Raw genomic sequence first — 14,082 nt, forward strand, 5'->3', positions numbered from 1 at the left:
TTGCCTTAGCCATCACTTTGAGCCACTTTCCTAGCTTTTTAAAGGCACAACCGTAGACCATATAATTCATCGATGCAAACACTGTCAACAAAAATCAACCTTTTTAGGAGAAATTTATATCTTGGAGCCTTCTCTTTAGATTGAGATGAGATGATTCCTTTCACCCCCATGGGTTTTTAAAGGTTCTTGGAGCCTTCTCTTTAGATTGAGATGATTCCTTTCACCCTCATGGGTTTTTAAAGGTTCTTTACAAGACTATCAACTCAATTTTGGAAGAAAATGTTGTCGTGTAGAAGATCTCAATTTGGGAACTCTCTACTACCTACTTTGGTAAATCTAAGAGTAAGCACTATTTATTATGCCTAATGATTTATTTATGGTTCTCAATCTCAAGTAGATACATTGCTATTGATGCTCCAAAAGTGCTTTGGTCTAATCTTGGTGAGATCTACTCCAATCACACACTCCAAGTGTTCTTTTGTTATGGCTCACCCAAACCCCCCTTGAAACACATCCAACAAGAGATTACCTGGTGAACCGCAACTATCGTGAGGATCTTTCCAATGGCCAAGCTCATAACCCTTAAGGTCTCCAAGCTCCACAACTTCTTGAGAAGCAATTCCACCGTGTCTCCTGCGAGCATTATCACACCGCCGCATTGCACTATGTGTACTCATCCCTCCTCTGACCTCACTTCACTCACACACACTCACTAGCATGTATTAAAGAGAGATATTAACAAGAGGATTAGCAAGAGCAAGACTCTATTGTATAATGGGAGAGTTCTTTGTATTATGAGAGATTTTCACTTATATACATGGCCATAAGTGTTCACACTCACTTAAACTGTTGTGCCGGCCGGGCACTTTAGGCTCATAAGAAGCCTAATGCTATTACAATTACTACTCTCATAATATATCCATGAAGTACATCACTTGGGACTTCATCCTAACTTACTACCACATGCTCTTAACAGGGAATCGCTATAAGTATTCCGTTGGACCATTACGGGCTTCCATTCAAGTTTTAGATTTAGACACCATTGCTTCATATCTTGCATGTATGACCATTTAGTGTATCTACCTTGACTCCTTAATGTAAGATAATGGTAGTAGCTCTTGTTAACCCTAGGAATGGTTTAACATCTTTGTTCTCTACTCTCATAATTGGAGATTATCTTCACTAATTAATTATTAGTGGACACTAATCTCAAATTTTTCAAACCATTAAGGGTTCATTAATAGTGTTTGGGATCTACCACCTCTCTATCACCTCACGTTAGAAAAGCCCTTTGATTTGGTACTCCAAATAACCACTCTAAATTAGTCTATTCTCTGTTTTTATGCTTTTGGGAGTGTGCTTAACATTCATTGATTAATCTTTATTTAACACGAATCAAAACCATTTGTAAAGGGTTTAGACACTACCGTTGGTCTCCTAGATCATGGTAAGACTATCCTAGCTCATTCACAAATCATGGGCACACATAAGTAGATTTCAAGTTTGATGGGATGAACTTCCACACATGGCAAACTAAAATCAAATTCATCTTAATGAAGAAGGGCTTGTGGAGTGTAGCAAATGGAAAGGAGAAGAAACCTATCATTAGGGATGGTAAAGCACTTTGGATTGCTAAAGATGAGAAGGCCCTCGCCATTATTGTCCTAGGATTGCATGACCAATTCATCCATCACTTAGATGGTAAGGACACTTCATTTGAGGCTTGGAAAGAGCTAGAAAAGTTCTTTAGTACACAAGCTAAGAGTTCCAAAATCAGCTTGCTAATGAAGTATTTTGAATTAAAAATGAACTATGGAGATCCTATCTCTACACACCTAAACTACATGAAGAGCTTACTTACTCAACTGGATCTCGCATAAAAATCAATATGGATGAGGATGTATGCATTGCAATGCTCTTATCCTATCTCTACACACCTAAACTACATGAAGAGCTTACTTACTCAACTGGATCTCGCATAAAAATCAATATGGATGAGGATGTATGCATTGCAATGCTCTTAAAGCATCTTCCACAAGAAGACTATGAAAACATAGTAACCACCCTCACCAACATTCCTTCTCAAAAAAGCTTGTGGAGATAGAAGCATCACTCTTAGAGGAAGATAATAAAATCAAGCAGCATCACGGCATCTAAGAGGGAGCTTTCTATAACAAAGGTGGTTTATTCAAGAAAGCTTGATTCAAGACTTTCACTAAGGGAGCACAAGTGAAGAAGGATTTCTCAAGGAAGTCTTGTAACTTTTGTGGGAAACCCAACCACAAAGAAAAAGATTGTTTTCAAAGGAACACGGTCCAAAAGGCCTATCTTAAAAGTGAAGAAAAATTTGATACAGAAGTTGAGGAGAAAGAAGAGGTCTCACCCATCGGTCGCTGAGGCCAACTACATTGAGGACAGTTGGGCTTTCAAGCCTAAGAGAACCATCCCAATTGGAAGTCTATTGTCTATCCCAAACTTGATGTAAACATAACTAGATATCTAGCATCAACCATCATAACTAACATTGTAAGCCTAACTGAGGTAAGACCTAAAGGCACCAACATGGTCATCACATAATTAGCATTGTAAGTTGTAACTAGGATTAGCATTGTCATCATTTATAGTCAGGATATTTTGTTGAGGGAGGGTATTGAAATAAACACCAAAATATCATGGGGTTAAGGGGATTTTTTTCAAAGGTCAAAAACCATAGTTATCCAACAGTAAAGGGGGAAGAGAATCTACCAAATATAGGTGAAAAGAACGCGTGGAGAATCAAGGGTAGCTAGAGATGCCTCTCCTCATATTTAGGGCTTGGAGTTCACTTTTTGGTAATACAATCGTGGAGAGATACTAGGTTATGGTTCCACACCTAATCTTATACCTAATAATGGACAGATACTAGGTGATGGTTCCACACCTAATCTTGTACCTAATCAAGCTTTAATCTCTTGTACTTAGCCTATATAATGAGGCACTCATCTATTGAAATAACTCTCTCTCATTCTCATCACTATTCCTTGCTTATGCTAATCATTATATGATTAAGTTAATTAACATTGCTTAGTGCTAAAAGCATGCTTTCATCATGATGTTTCTAATCACATTTGATCCACCATGATGCCAATAGACTAAGCGCCAGATAAAGTGGCATATGTATGAGAAAGAGATTTTTGTTGTAAATAAGGCTTTAAAAAAGTGGAGACATCATCTTTATAGCTCTAGTTTTGTGGTATTTGTGTGGATAATTTATCTCTAAAATACTTTTACAATTATCAAAGGCTCCGTGATTTTGAGATTTGTTATTGGAAAGTATCTACCAATAAAGTGGTAGAAGCTTTGAATGAATCGGTTATCTGAATCAACTTTTATTTGTTGAAATTCAATCTAACATATTTGACTCTCTCAAGGGCTTGTATCCTGGTGATGGATTCTTTGGTAGGATTTGGGATATTGTCCCAATATGTAAGAGGATCTGCAAGAGGTCAAGGATATGTAAGAAGTTTGAGGTGACATTAGAGGTCGAGGATATGCAAGAGGGACTTCAAAGAGGTCAAGGATCTCAAGAAGGCTATGGCTGGGTATATTTTTTTAGCGAGCATTTTTGAGCAAGTACTTTTTGATGTTTAGGTGAGCAGTTTCTCTCTACACTTCTAAGTGTCTATCACCTCTCTATGGTCTCGAACATTATGACTCATGGTAACAGTAGGGGAGAGGAGTGGATGGATACAAGAGCACTATACATGTTGCAACTCATTTACAACTATCAATGCATATCAAGTTATAACTACCATTGCAACTTGTTTACAAAGTCACCATATTATGATCTTAAACTTCCATTTTATATTCCCTCGCAAACTTACAAGGCCACAACATGACATAGCAAACACCTATGACATGACATGACATTACATGGCAAACACGTACGACAAATGGATGACAATGTCTAAGACATTGATTATATAATGATTTCACTACTTGAATTGTGCACATGATTACCTTGCGAAAGGCTTGCTACGCTCAACAGTATATCGAATGGGATCCCCGTCTGCATCCAATTGGTATGGGGAGGTTTCCTCCTCTGCTTTTTGGCTCCAAGAAGATATCATCACCAACCTCAAAACCTCCGCAATCTGCAGCTAACTCGCCTCCCCACCTATCATACTTTGGATGAGTGGACGTACTCTCACTGGGGTGCATGAAGATCGTGTGATGACCAGAAAAGAGACCTACTTGCACACACTAGTAAGTACTTTAGGGAGGGAAATCATTGAGCTTGACTTTCACAAAAACCAAAGAATCCTGCACTCCCCTCTTCTTGGCCAGCTTCTGAGACGACATGACATAGAGATATCGCGGGACATGCAAGAACAAAGTCCTTCTCAATGTGAAGTTCGAAGTTCCTGCCTCCCGCATATAGCAATCCCCAAGTGCTCTGCACGTAGGGTGCACACCATAGTGCCATTGGCATGTAGGAACCCTGCAGCAAGCACAAAATCCAACTCCACAAGTATCTCTCGAAAAACATTCCACCGAGGAACCTCTAAAGTGCCCTTGTGGAGACACGTATCTATAGAAAAATCAGCCCACACCAAGTGCACGCCTCGAAGGCTATCGAAGGCATCCATGCTTCCTCACCTTGTCAGAGATCCCATGAATCATTGTAATATTGCAAGATTCCTCGAACAATAAAGTATGTAAGGGGAGTGCAAACACTATAATGACGATGAATAGAGAGAGTCACTCGCACTATTGAGAGATCGTACATGTGTTTTCACTTTCCCATAAGCGCGAGACGGAGGTGATCAATGTTCGAGCTCAAAACTAAGTGCAGGGGGTTCACCACGATGGGATGGTAGTCTACATTTACACAACACCAAATACATGTTATGTGAGTGTTGATGAATAAATGATCTAATTAATGCTTTAACACGTTAAGTTTACTTACTAGATCCCAAGAGGTCTGCCTCGTCATCTTTTGAACTCTCCAATCCCTGCTCTTGGGTCTCGCCATGCGAAGGGGTCACCTACTCTTTGCCCTATTCATGGGACTGCCGCTCATCTTCATGCTCATTCTGCTTGGAATGGCTGTCCTCATATTCCTCATTTGAGTCATCCCCTTCCCAGTCTGGCCGTGACCTTTTTTGAGACAATGGAGGTGTGGATTTCTTACCCTTTCTCTGCACGGGGGTCAATTCTTGCTCAATGGCAGGCTTCTTGACCTTTCTGGCCACTGTATTCAACCAACATTAGAACCGTAAACTCCCAAAAAATAGGCTTCATACCTTGTACAAATTAAATACTGTGCACAAGGAAACGTACTCTGAAACTGCTCTGCCTCGTCTGGGGGAAACTCCCCCCTCTGGGGTAGTCTAACCACCATGGACAAAGCATCCATGCGCCCTTGCCCTGAAGCTCAACGATCCACTCTTTGGGGTACAATCATGTCTCCTCCACCTCAAACAGCACCCATGCGTTTGAAGGGTTCTCGAGAATGTAGATCCGATCACGTACACTACTTCACCACCACCTAATACACAGCCATTAGAAAGGTCTAAAAAACCAATACAAGAAGTAGGAGAGCTTCTCCACCATGCAAGGCAAAAAAGAAGAAGAAGAGTTAAGGTACTTTATACCTATACAAGAGGCGTCATGATGTGCATGGTAGGTGTGGTTGCTGGTTAGGATCCAAGGTAGCACGCATTTGTCTTTTCCACCTAATAAATGCCTTCTCAAAATGAGACTTCCTATAAGATTTCAAGGCTTCTGTGATACCTACTCCACAGTCTTCTGTGGCTCTTTCATGCATGCCAGCTACTGCAAGTGAGTCCGCCTTCCAGCTTCACGTGCAATTTGAGCATGTACTCGATCAATTGGAACAAGTACACATGATGATGGATCCACATGAAGAAGGCTCTGTCGGATGGCGGAATCTACGCATCCCTCATAGCAAACTCGCCACCAGCCAATATGTCAAGCAGCCTACATTTCCTACATTGTAAACAAGCATTAGGTTTCTAATAACTTTTAAAAAATGTAATGCATCAAGAGAGCTGAAGATCTTACTCTTCATTTGAAACATGTGCTCGAGCAATCTCGGCTAGCTTCGGTGTAGTGAATTTGCTAGCTTTTTCATCCCACCCTTGGTGGGATATCACTTTTTTAAAGAACTCTTTCCCACAGTCGGGATAGGCAATTTGTGCCAGCTCATGTCCCCTTTTAGTGAAGAGTGCCTCCGTCTCCTTTAGGGCATCCCTATAGTTCTTGTCGAACAATTCTACATTCATCATGTATTCTCTACTCCCTCGTCAAGTAAGCCACTGATCTTGGCCTAGAACATGGCATCGAATTCCGACTGCAATGCGTTTATATTTATTTAACAAACATACTTCGAATTAAAAACATAAAGAAATATATTTCAAAATTAAAACATACTACAATGCGCACACACCTTGAAAACTAATTGTGACAAGAGTGCCATGGGAAGCTTCAACCACTTGGATCTATTGGGTCCTTGATGAGTAAGCGCTTTTTGGGCCCATGCACGATCAGCATCACTAAACTTTGACAACAACGATTGTGGATCGGCAAGACCCACACGCTGCATCATAAATATATCATGTGCCATTGTGTCCGGCACATGAATGGTGGTGACCCTGAAAAATTTGCATGCATTATAAACAAGGCAAAAGATGACATACACAATCTTTCTTCATTTTATATACACATTGTATAATGCACATACTTGTTGATCATGCGCAGCACCAACAAGGACTCTGCCTCCTCTTCCTCAAGGAACCGGACCACTCTACAATTCACCTTGGCAATCCTCTCTTTTTCGACTCAATTGGTATTCACCCATTCTTGTTGGCCAAGCTTTGAGTCGATGGTTACCATCCCAAACAATGAACATCTTGCCAACCATGTGTTTCCATCCTTCGGTCTCCTCCAATATCATGTCAAATTCACCTGACAATGATAGATCGTGGCTGGCTGCACTTCGACGGTCCAATGGAATAGGGGCTTTGCTTGGGAATCCCTCTGGAACAATGAATGCCGCCATTGTCAATTGGTACTTGCACGATGCTTCTGAGATCAGCCCCTCGATAGAATCCTCGTTCGTGCAAATTGATGGGTTTGCAACAAGTAGGCAACAAAGCGGCACTCTAAGAAGGTGGTTTTGGTTGTCAGCCAAGTGGTCCTCCACCCAATTTTTCGAGATGTGTCGATCAATCACCTGACCAAAACTCTCTTTCACAGACTCCTCTTCTTCTACAATCGTGGCACTACTAGTGGTCACACGATTATCGACGGCGGGCGTTGAAGAACCAACTTCCATAGCCAGCTACAATTGTGAGGTGTTTGTCACTTCGCTTGATGTGGCCACTTGTGATATGCCCACATCTTGCGAGAGAATGATCTCATCTTGCAATCCGGTGAACCCTTTCGATTACAGACGAGTCCGTGGAGGCATTTTGTCTTGAATATGCATCCATATTACCATCAATACTTCTTAAATTAGTCTTTTATCATTTAACATGTGATGCAATTATCTAAAATTAGTATTTAAAATGTATTAATTTTTTATTCCAATTACATATGATGCTATTGGAATTGTTATGCTATCCATATGAAGTCTACCTGGAGAACTTTGATGATTGAGAACTCTTCCTTCAACGTTGAGGACAAGTGAGGATCGTTATTGCTTGAGGACGTTCCAACCGTTGTTTGAGGCACACTTGTTGAGACTGCTTCCAACCGAGAGAGAGAGAGAGAGAGAGAGAGAGAGAGAGAGAGAGAGAGAGCAAGTGAGGAGGAACGAGGAGGGGGACAATAAAGGGAGCGAGGGAGAGGGCGAGTGAGCGGGACAAGAGGGGGAGAGAGAGGGTGAGTGAGAGAGGCGAGAGGGGGGGAGTGAGAGGCTGTTGAGGGCTTTTGTGGCCCTCAACAGCCACTATGCAACGGCTTAATAGCCGCCCACATGGCCATGCAGTTGGCCTATGTGGCCATCCACATGGCCACTGTGGCCATTGCGCCACACAAAGGCCACGAGGCCGCCGCGTGTAATGCTCGCATGCGAGCATTTCATGAAAAGATGCAGGGGAGAAGAGAGCTTGAGCTCTTGCAAGCACACACACACTCACAAAACCCTAAAAGAGAACACACAAGGTGAGAGGCTGAAAATCTACTTCCTCACACAACACTCAACAGACCATATACAAAGATAAGAGTACACACCATACGAAAAGGTACTCAACCAAATACATACTAGGGTTCTCTATACTGTGTGAACCCAACTAAATGAGCTGGCACTATAACTATGCCAGTCTCTAAAATAGCTGTCACACAGCCTGTCATCCCACTGGCCGCATATCACCCATGATCTCACCAACCATGCCAGTGGTGTGTGTGGGGCCTATCCCCCAGGCGGGTCATCAGTATCCACCGCCTCACTAGATGAGCTCGATATCTAAACACTCCCCCTCGAGCTCAACTCCATCTCATGTACACCAAGCGAAGCCCTGAATTTGCGGAGCTTCTCTATACCCAATGCTTTGGTGAAGATGTCAGCGACCTGATCCTGTGTACTGACATAAACAAGGTTAACGTCTCCTGCCAAAACCTTCTCTCTGACAAAATGGTAGTGGACCTCTATATGTTTCGTGCGAGCATGAAAAACTGAGTTACTGGCCAACTGTATACAGCTAATGTTGTCACAGAAAATGACAACTTATCTATCCACTGATAGACCCAAATTTGCAAGTAGCTTTCTCAACCAAGCTACCTCACATGCTGCCATAGCAGCACCTCTATACTTGGCCTCTGTGTACTGGTGGATAGAGCAACCGTAGGCTGCTTCTTGCTACTGTAAGTCACAGCAGCACTCCCCAAAGAAAACATGAACCCACTAGTAGATCTTCTATCTGAGAGATACTACCAGCCCAATCATCATATGTGTACCAATGTACACATCTCTGTCCCAGTTTCATAAAATAGTCCACAAGGCAAAGTAGACCTCACATACCTCAGTCTGCGTCTCAATGTATCCAAATGCGGCTTCCTAGGAACCTGCATAAACTGACTCACCAACCCAACAGCATAGCTCAAATCTGGCCTGGTGATCGTCATGTAGATCAAGCTTCCTACTATGCGCCTATACATAGTAGGATCCTCCCTAAATCTGCACTCAACTTGCCATTCTGATCCAATGGCACTGAGATAGGCTTACAGCTTGTCATACCATACTTGGACAACATGTCCAAGCCATAATGTCTCTGCAGTAATCCAATACCATGTGGTGACCTAATCACCTCAATGCCTAAGAAATATCTGAGCTCCCCCAGATCCTTCATCTCAAACTTCTGTCTAAGCAAGATCTTTACATCAAAGATCTCTACATCATGGTCCCCCGTAATGATCAGGTCATCTACATAGATGACAACAAGCACAACCCCTCTGTCATTGTGTCTCACATACAGCGAGAAATCTACATTGGCTACATGAAAGCCAATAGTGACAAGATATTCAGAAATCTTGTTAGACCATGTTCTTGGTGCTTGTTTTAAGCCATACAAGGCTTTCTTCAACCTGCAAACATGCTCGGGGTGACTCACATCCTCATAACGAGGTGGCTGCAATATATACACCTCTGCAAATCCCCATGCAAGAATGCATTCTTTACATCCATCTGATGTAAAGACCATTGCTTTGACGTAGCCACTGCTATCACAACTCTCACTGTTGCCATCTTGGCAACTGGGCTGAAAGTTTTCTCATAATCAATGCCATATGTCTGCACATATCCTTTGGCTACCAATCTAGCCTTGTATCTGCTTATGCTTCCATCACTGTTATGTTTTACTTTGTACACCCACTTGCATCTAATGGCTTTCTTGCCTTCTGGCAATTGCACTAAATCCTAAGTCTCATTTCCATATAGTGCATCCATCTCCTCATCCATAGCTTTCTCCCAACACACATTTCCAACAGCCTCATCAATGCATGTGGGCTCTACAACCTGCACAACTTTTGCCATGTATGCATAGTGATGTGCCACATAACCATCATAGGTAAACCTCTGCACAGGATTCTTCACTCTCCCAGATCTTCGCAGCTTTGCATTCATGGCTTCCATAGCCTTCTTTACACCAGGTGTTCTCATAGCTGGTATCCCAAGATCTTCATCAAGGCTCATCTCTGAGCCACTAGACTCTCCATCAACATGAGAATGCTTTGCAGAAATGTCATGCATACTAAGGGGCTCAACCACTTTCTCTTTGCCTTTATGTGATGTACTAATCACATTTGCAGGACTGGTATTATGATGCAGCCTGCCACTCCATAGTCTATCAACTGAACCACTAGATGAGGACTCTCCTGGTCCACTCAAAGACTATGATTGCTGACTTGCATTCTGTGCAACCACATTTCCACTCACATCAGCCCCAACAGCTTCTTTTTCAGCAGCATACCAGCTGCTCATCTCATCAAAAACAACATCCTTGCTTGTTTTTTATGAGATGAGCAGCTGGTATGCTGCTGAAAAAGAAGGGATATAGGTGTTATAACCCTTACATGTAGCAGGGTTATAACACCTATATCCCTTTTGCTCAAGGGAATATCCAATAAACACACATTTTTCAGCTTTTGGATCTAGCTTAGTTCTCAGCTCATCTGGCACATGCACATATGCAATGCATCCAAAGACTTTCAGATGAGATAAATCAGGTTTTCTACCAGTAAACCTCTCCTCTGGAGTTACATCATGTATGGCTACAGTTGGAGTCCTGTTCATGATGTAAACTGTTGTAGAAATAGCCTCAGCCCAATAGCTATGCTGCATATTCTTCTCTCCCATCAATGCTCGCGCAATCTCAGCAATGTGCCTGTTTTTTCGCTCAGCAACTCCATTTTGTTGTGGAGTGTATCTGCATGTAAACTGTCTCTGAATACCATTCTTTTGCAAAAATCCAGAGAACTCATTGGAGAAGTACTCTCCCCCTCCATCTGACCTTAGGCACTTTACATGTTTCCCTGTTTGCTTTTCAACCATAACTTTGAAATTCTGAAAATGAGTGAACGCTTCACTCTTCTCCTTCATGAAGTATACCCACACTTTCCTTGTGTGGTCATCAATAAATGTCACATAATACCTGCAGCCTCCCATAGACATGGTCTTCGTAGGACCCCATACATCTGAATGCACAACATCTAGTGCATTTCTGCTCACATTTCTGTCACGTGGAAATACATGCTTTGTTTGCTTTCCAAATTGGCATGCTTCACGTATTTTCTGCATACCTTCAACTTTAACCTTTGGCAGCCCTGTCACAATTCCTTTAGCCTGCATAGACTTCATTCTCTACACATTCACATGTCCAATTCTTTTATGCCAAATGTCTGTGTCTGTAACAATTCCAAATTGGCATGCTTCACATATTTTCTGCATACCTTCAACTTTAACCTTTGGGCAGCCCTGTCACAATTCCTTTAGCCTGCATAGACTTCATTCTCTACACATTCACATGTCCAATTCTTTTATGCCAAATGTCTGTGTCTGTAACAATTCTTGAACCATTTGCAAACATCGCAGCACTCACTTCAGGCATGTTTACATTCAATGTAAACATTCTGCCCACTCTATTGCCTTTTGCAACCAACCTGCACTTGTCTTTAAAGTCTTCAATATAACAACCATAAACTGAACCTGAAAACCCTGCTCAATCATCTGGCCAACTGAAACCAGATTCTTTGTTATGTTCGAAACATGAAGTATATCTGCAAGGTACTTCACTTTGCCATCCTGCATAGAAAATGGCACATCTCCAACATGTGCAATTGGATGAGCAGTGTCATCCCCTGTTTCCACAAAACCTGGTCTTTCAAGGTTTTTCATCTCCTTGAACCACCTTGTCATGCGGTTCGAAGCACCTGAATCAACGTACCATACATTATCTTTATGTGCTGCTTCAACATTTTCAGACATGGCATTAACGACATGCTGCATAACAAACAACCTTTCATTATCCTCATTGTTTCTGCTCGAGGATGCATAGTTGTTTTGCTGCAATTTTCCATTTCGCATGTCAACCTGCTTCTTATAACAATCTGCCTGCACATGTCCAGGCTTACCATAATAAAAGCATCCACGTGTATCATTATACTGCCTTTGCTAATTTCCATGACCTCTTTGACTCCCCCTGCCTCTGAATTGGCCTCTTCCACCTGCGTGTTGTTATTGTTGTGAATTCTGGGACTATTGTTGTTGCTGCTGCTGGCCATAATTCTGATTACCTGTTTGGCCACCTCCTTGGCCGCGTCCATGGCCTCCTCTACCTTGTCCTCTTCCCCTGAACTTGTGTAGAAGGCCTGTTGCTCTGAACTATTTTTGTTTTGTGAAGACTATTGGTCTTCACCCAAGCTCTTCTCTTCTATAATCAACATAGACACCAAATCTGTGAAATTGGGAATGTTTTCCCGAGTGTGAATAGACGTCTTGAATGCCTTGTATTATGGCCCGAGACCACGTAGACAGACTTCCACCTTATCATCATCATCTACTGAAACGCCAATAGATGCAAGGGATTCCACAATACCCTTGATCTTCAATGGATAGTCATTCACAGATATACTCTTTTTCTCCATAGTATGAAGTTCATTCTTCAACTGTATCTTTCGTGCCTTGGTATTCGTTTCATAGAGTTTTACCAAGGTGTCCCACACCTCCTTGGGGGACTTGGCATCCTGTATGTGCCCAATCATGGTGTCCTATATACTGATAGAGAGCCAATACATAACTTTTCTGGCTCCTTGGTTCCAATCCTTGAAGTCTTTCACATCTCTAGCAGTTAGATTGGTCTCTGGTATCTCCGGTGCCTCTTCATGCTCACCTTCTATGTAGTCCCAGTAACCCTTTCCCATCAAGAAATTTGTCAACCTGAACCTCCAAGCATGGAAGTTGTTTTTGTTAAGCTTCTCAGCAACAATCTGGTTTATGCCATCATTTGACATCTTACCAGACACATAAATTTACCAGAAATAGCACTCTGGTTTGTCCTGCACAAACTGTTGTATCTTTTGCAGCGATACTGTACTACACTCAAATGTCACAAACTAGTGACCTCAATGTGCATACATACACCCAATGGCAACTGTTTGACCTCCTTGCAGCACACACAATGTCTGCACAACCAATCTGTCTTCCTGCAGTTCTTAAACAGAGTTCTGCATAGAATCGATGACTTACCTGCAGTGCTCGAAATCGTCTGCTTTTTGAAAAACGGAGGTCCAAACGTGTCTGAAATGCGTTTTCGGCCCTATGGCTTTACTCCCACAAGGAAAGCTCCTCAATCAAAGATCGTTTGCCGGTGCCTCTGTAGAGCTCTCGACAAGGGTGTAGTCGCCAACACAAATAGAGAAGAGTAGATGAAGCTCTTACCCTCGTACCGCTTCTTGTGCTTCTCTTCCTTGCACAGCAGCTCAGCCCTTAGCATGAACCAGGCTCTGATACCATGAAAAGATGCAGGGGAGAAGAGAGCTTGAGCTCTTGCAAGCACACACACACTCACAAAACCCTAAAAGAGAACACATAAGGTGAGAGGCTGAAAATCTACTTCTTCACACAATACTCAACACACCATATACAAAGATAAGAGTACACACCATATGAAAAGGTACTCAACCAAATACATAATAGGGTTCTCTATAGTGTGAACCTAACTAAATGAGTTGGCGCTATAACTATGCCAGTCTCTAGAATGGTTGTCACACAGCCTGTTATCCCACTGGCCGCATATCACCCATGATCTCACCAACCATGCCAGTGGTGTAAGTGTGGGGCCTATCCCCCAGGCGGGTCATCAGTGTCCACCGCCTCACTAGATGAGCTCGATATCTCAACATTACACACGACATTGCCACATGGTAAGTACACGTGGACTGGCCACGTGTAATGCCCGAGCGCGGGCATTACATGTGAGCACTACCACGTGGTAAGTACACGTGGACTGGCCACGTGTAATGCCCGAGCGCGGGCATTACACGTGAGCACTACCACGTGTCCACATGGCAAGCTAAAGGCTC

This window comes from Cibotium barometz, chromosome 40 (assembly GCF_041138505.1).
Source record: "Cibotium barometz isolate CiBa-2024 chromosome 40, ASM4113850v1, whole genome shotgun sequence".
NCBI classification, from domain to species: domain Eukaryota; kingdom Viridiplantae; phylum Streptophyta; class Polypodiopsida; order Cyatheales; family Cibotiaceae; genus Cibotium; species Cibotium barometz.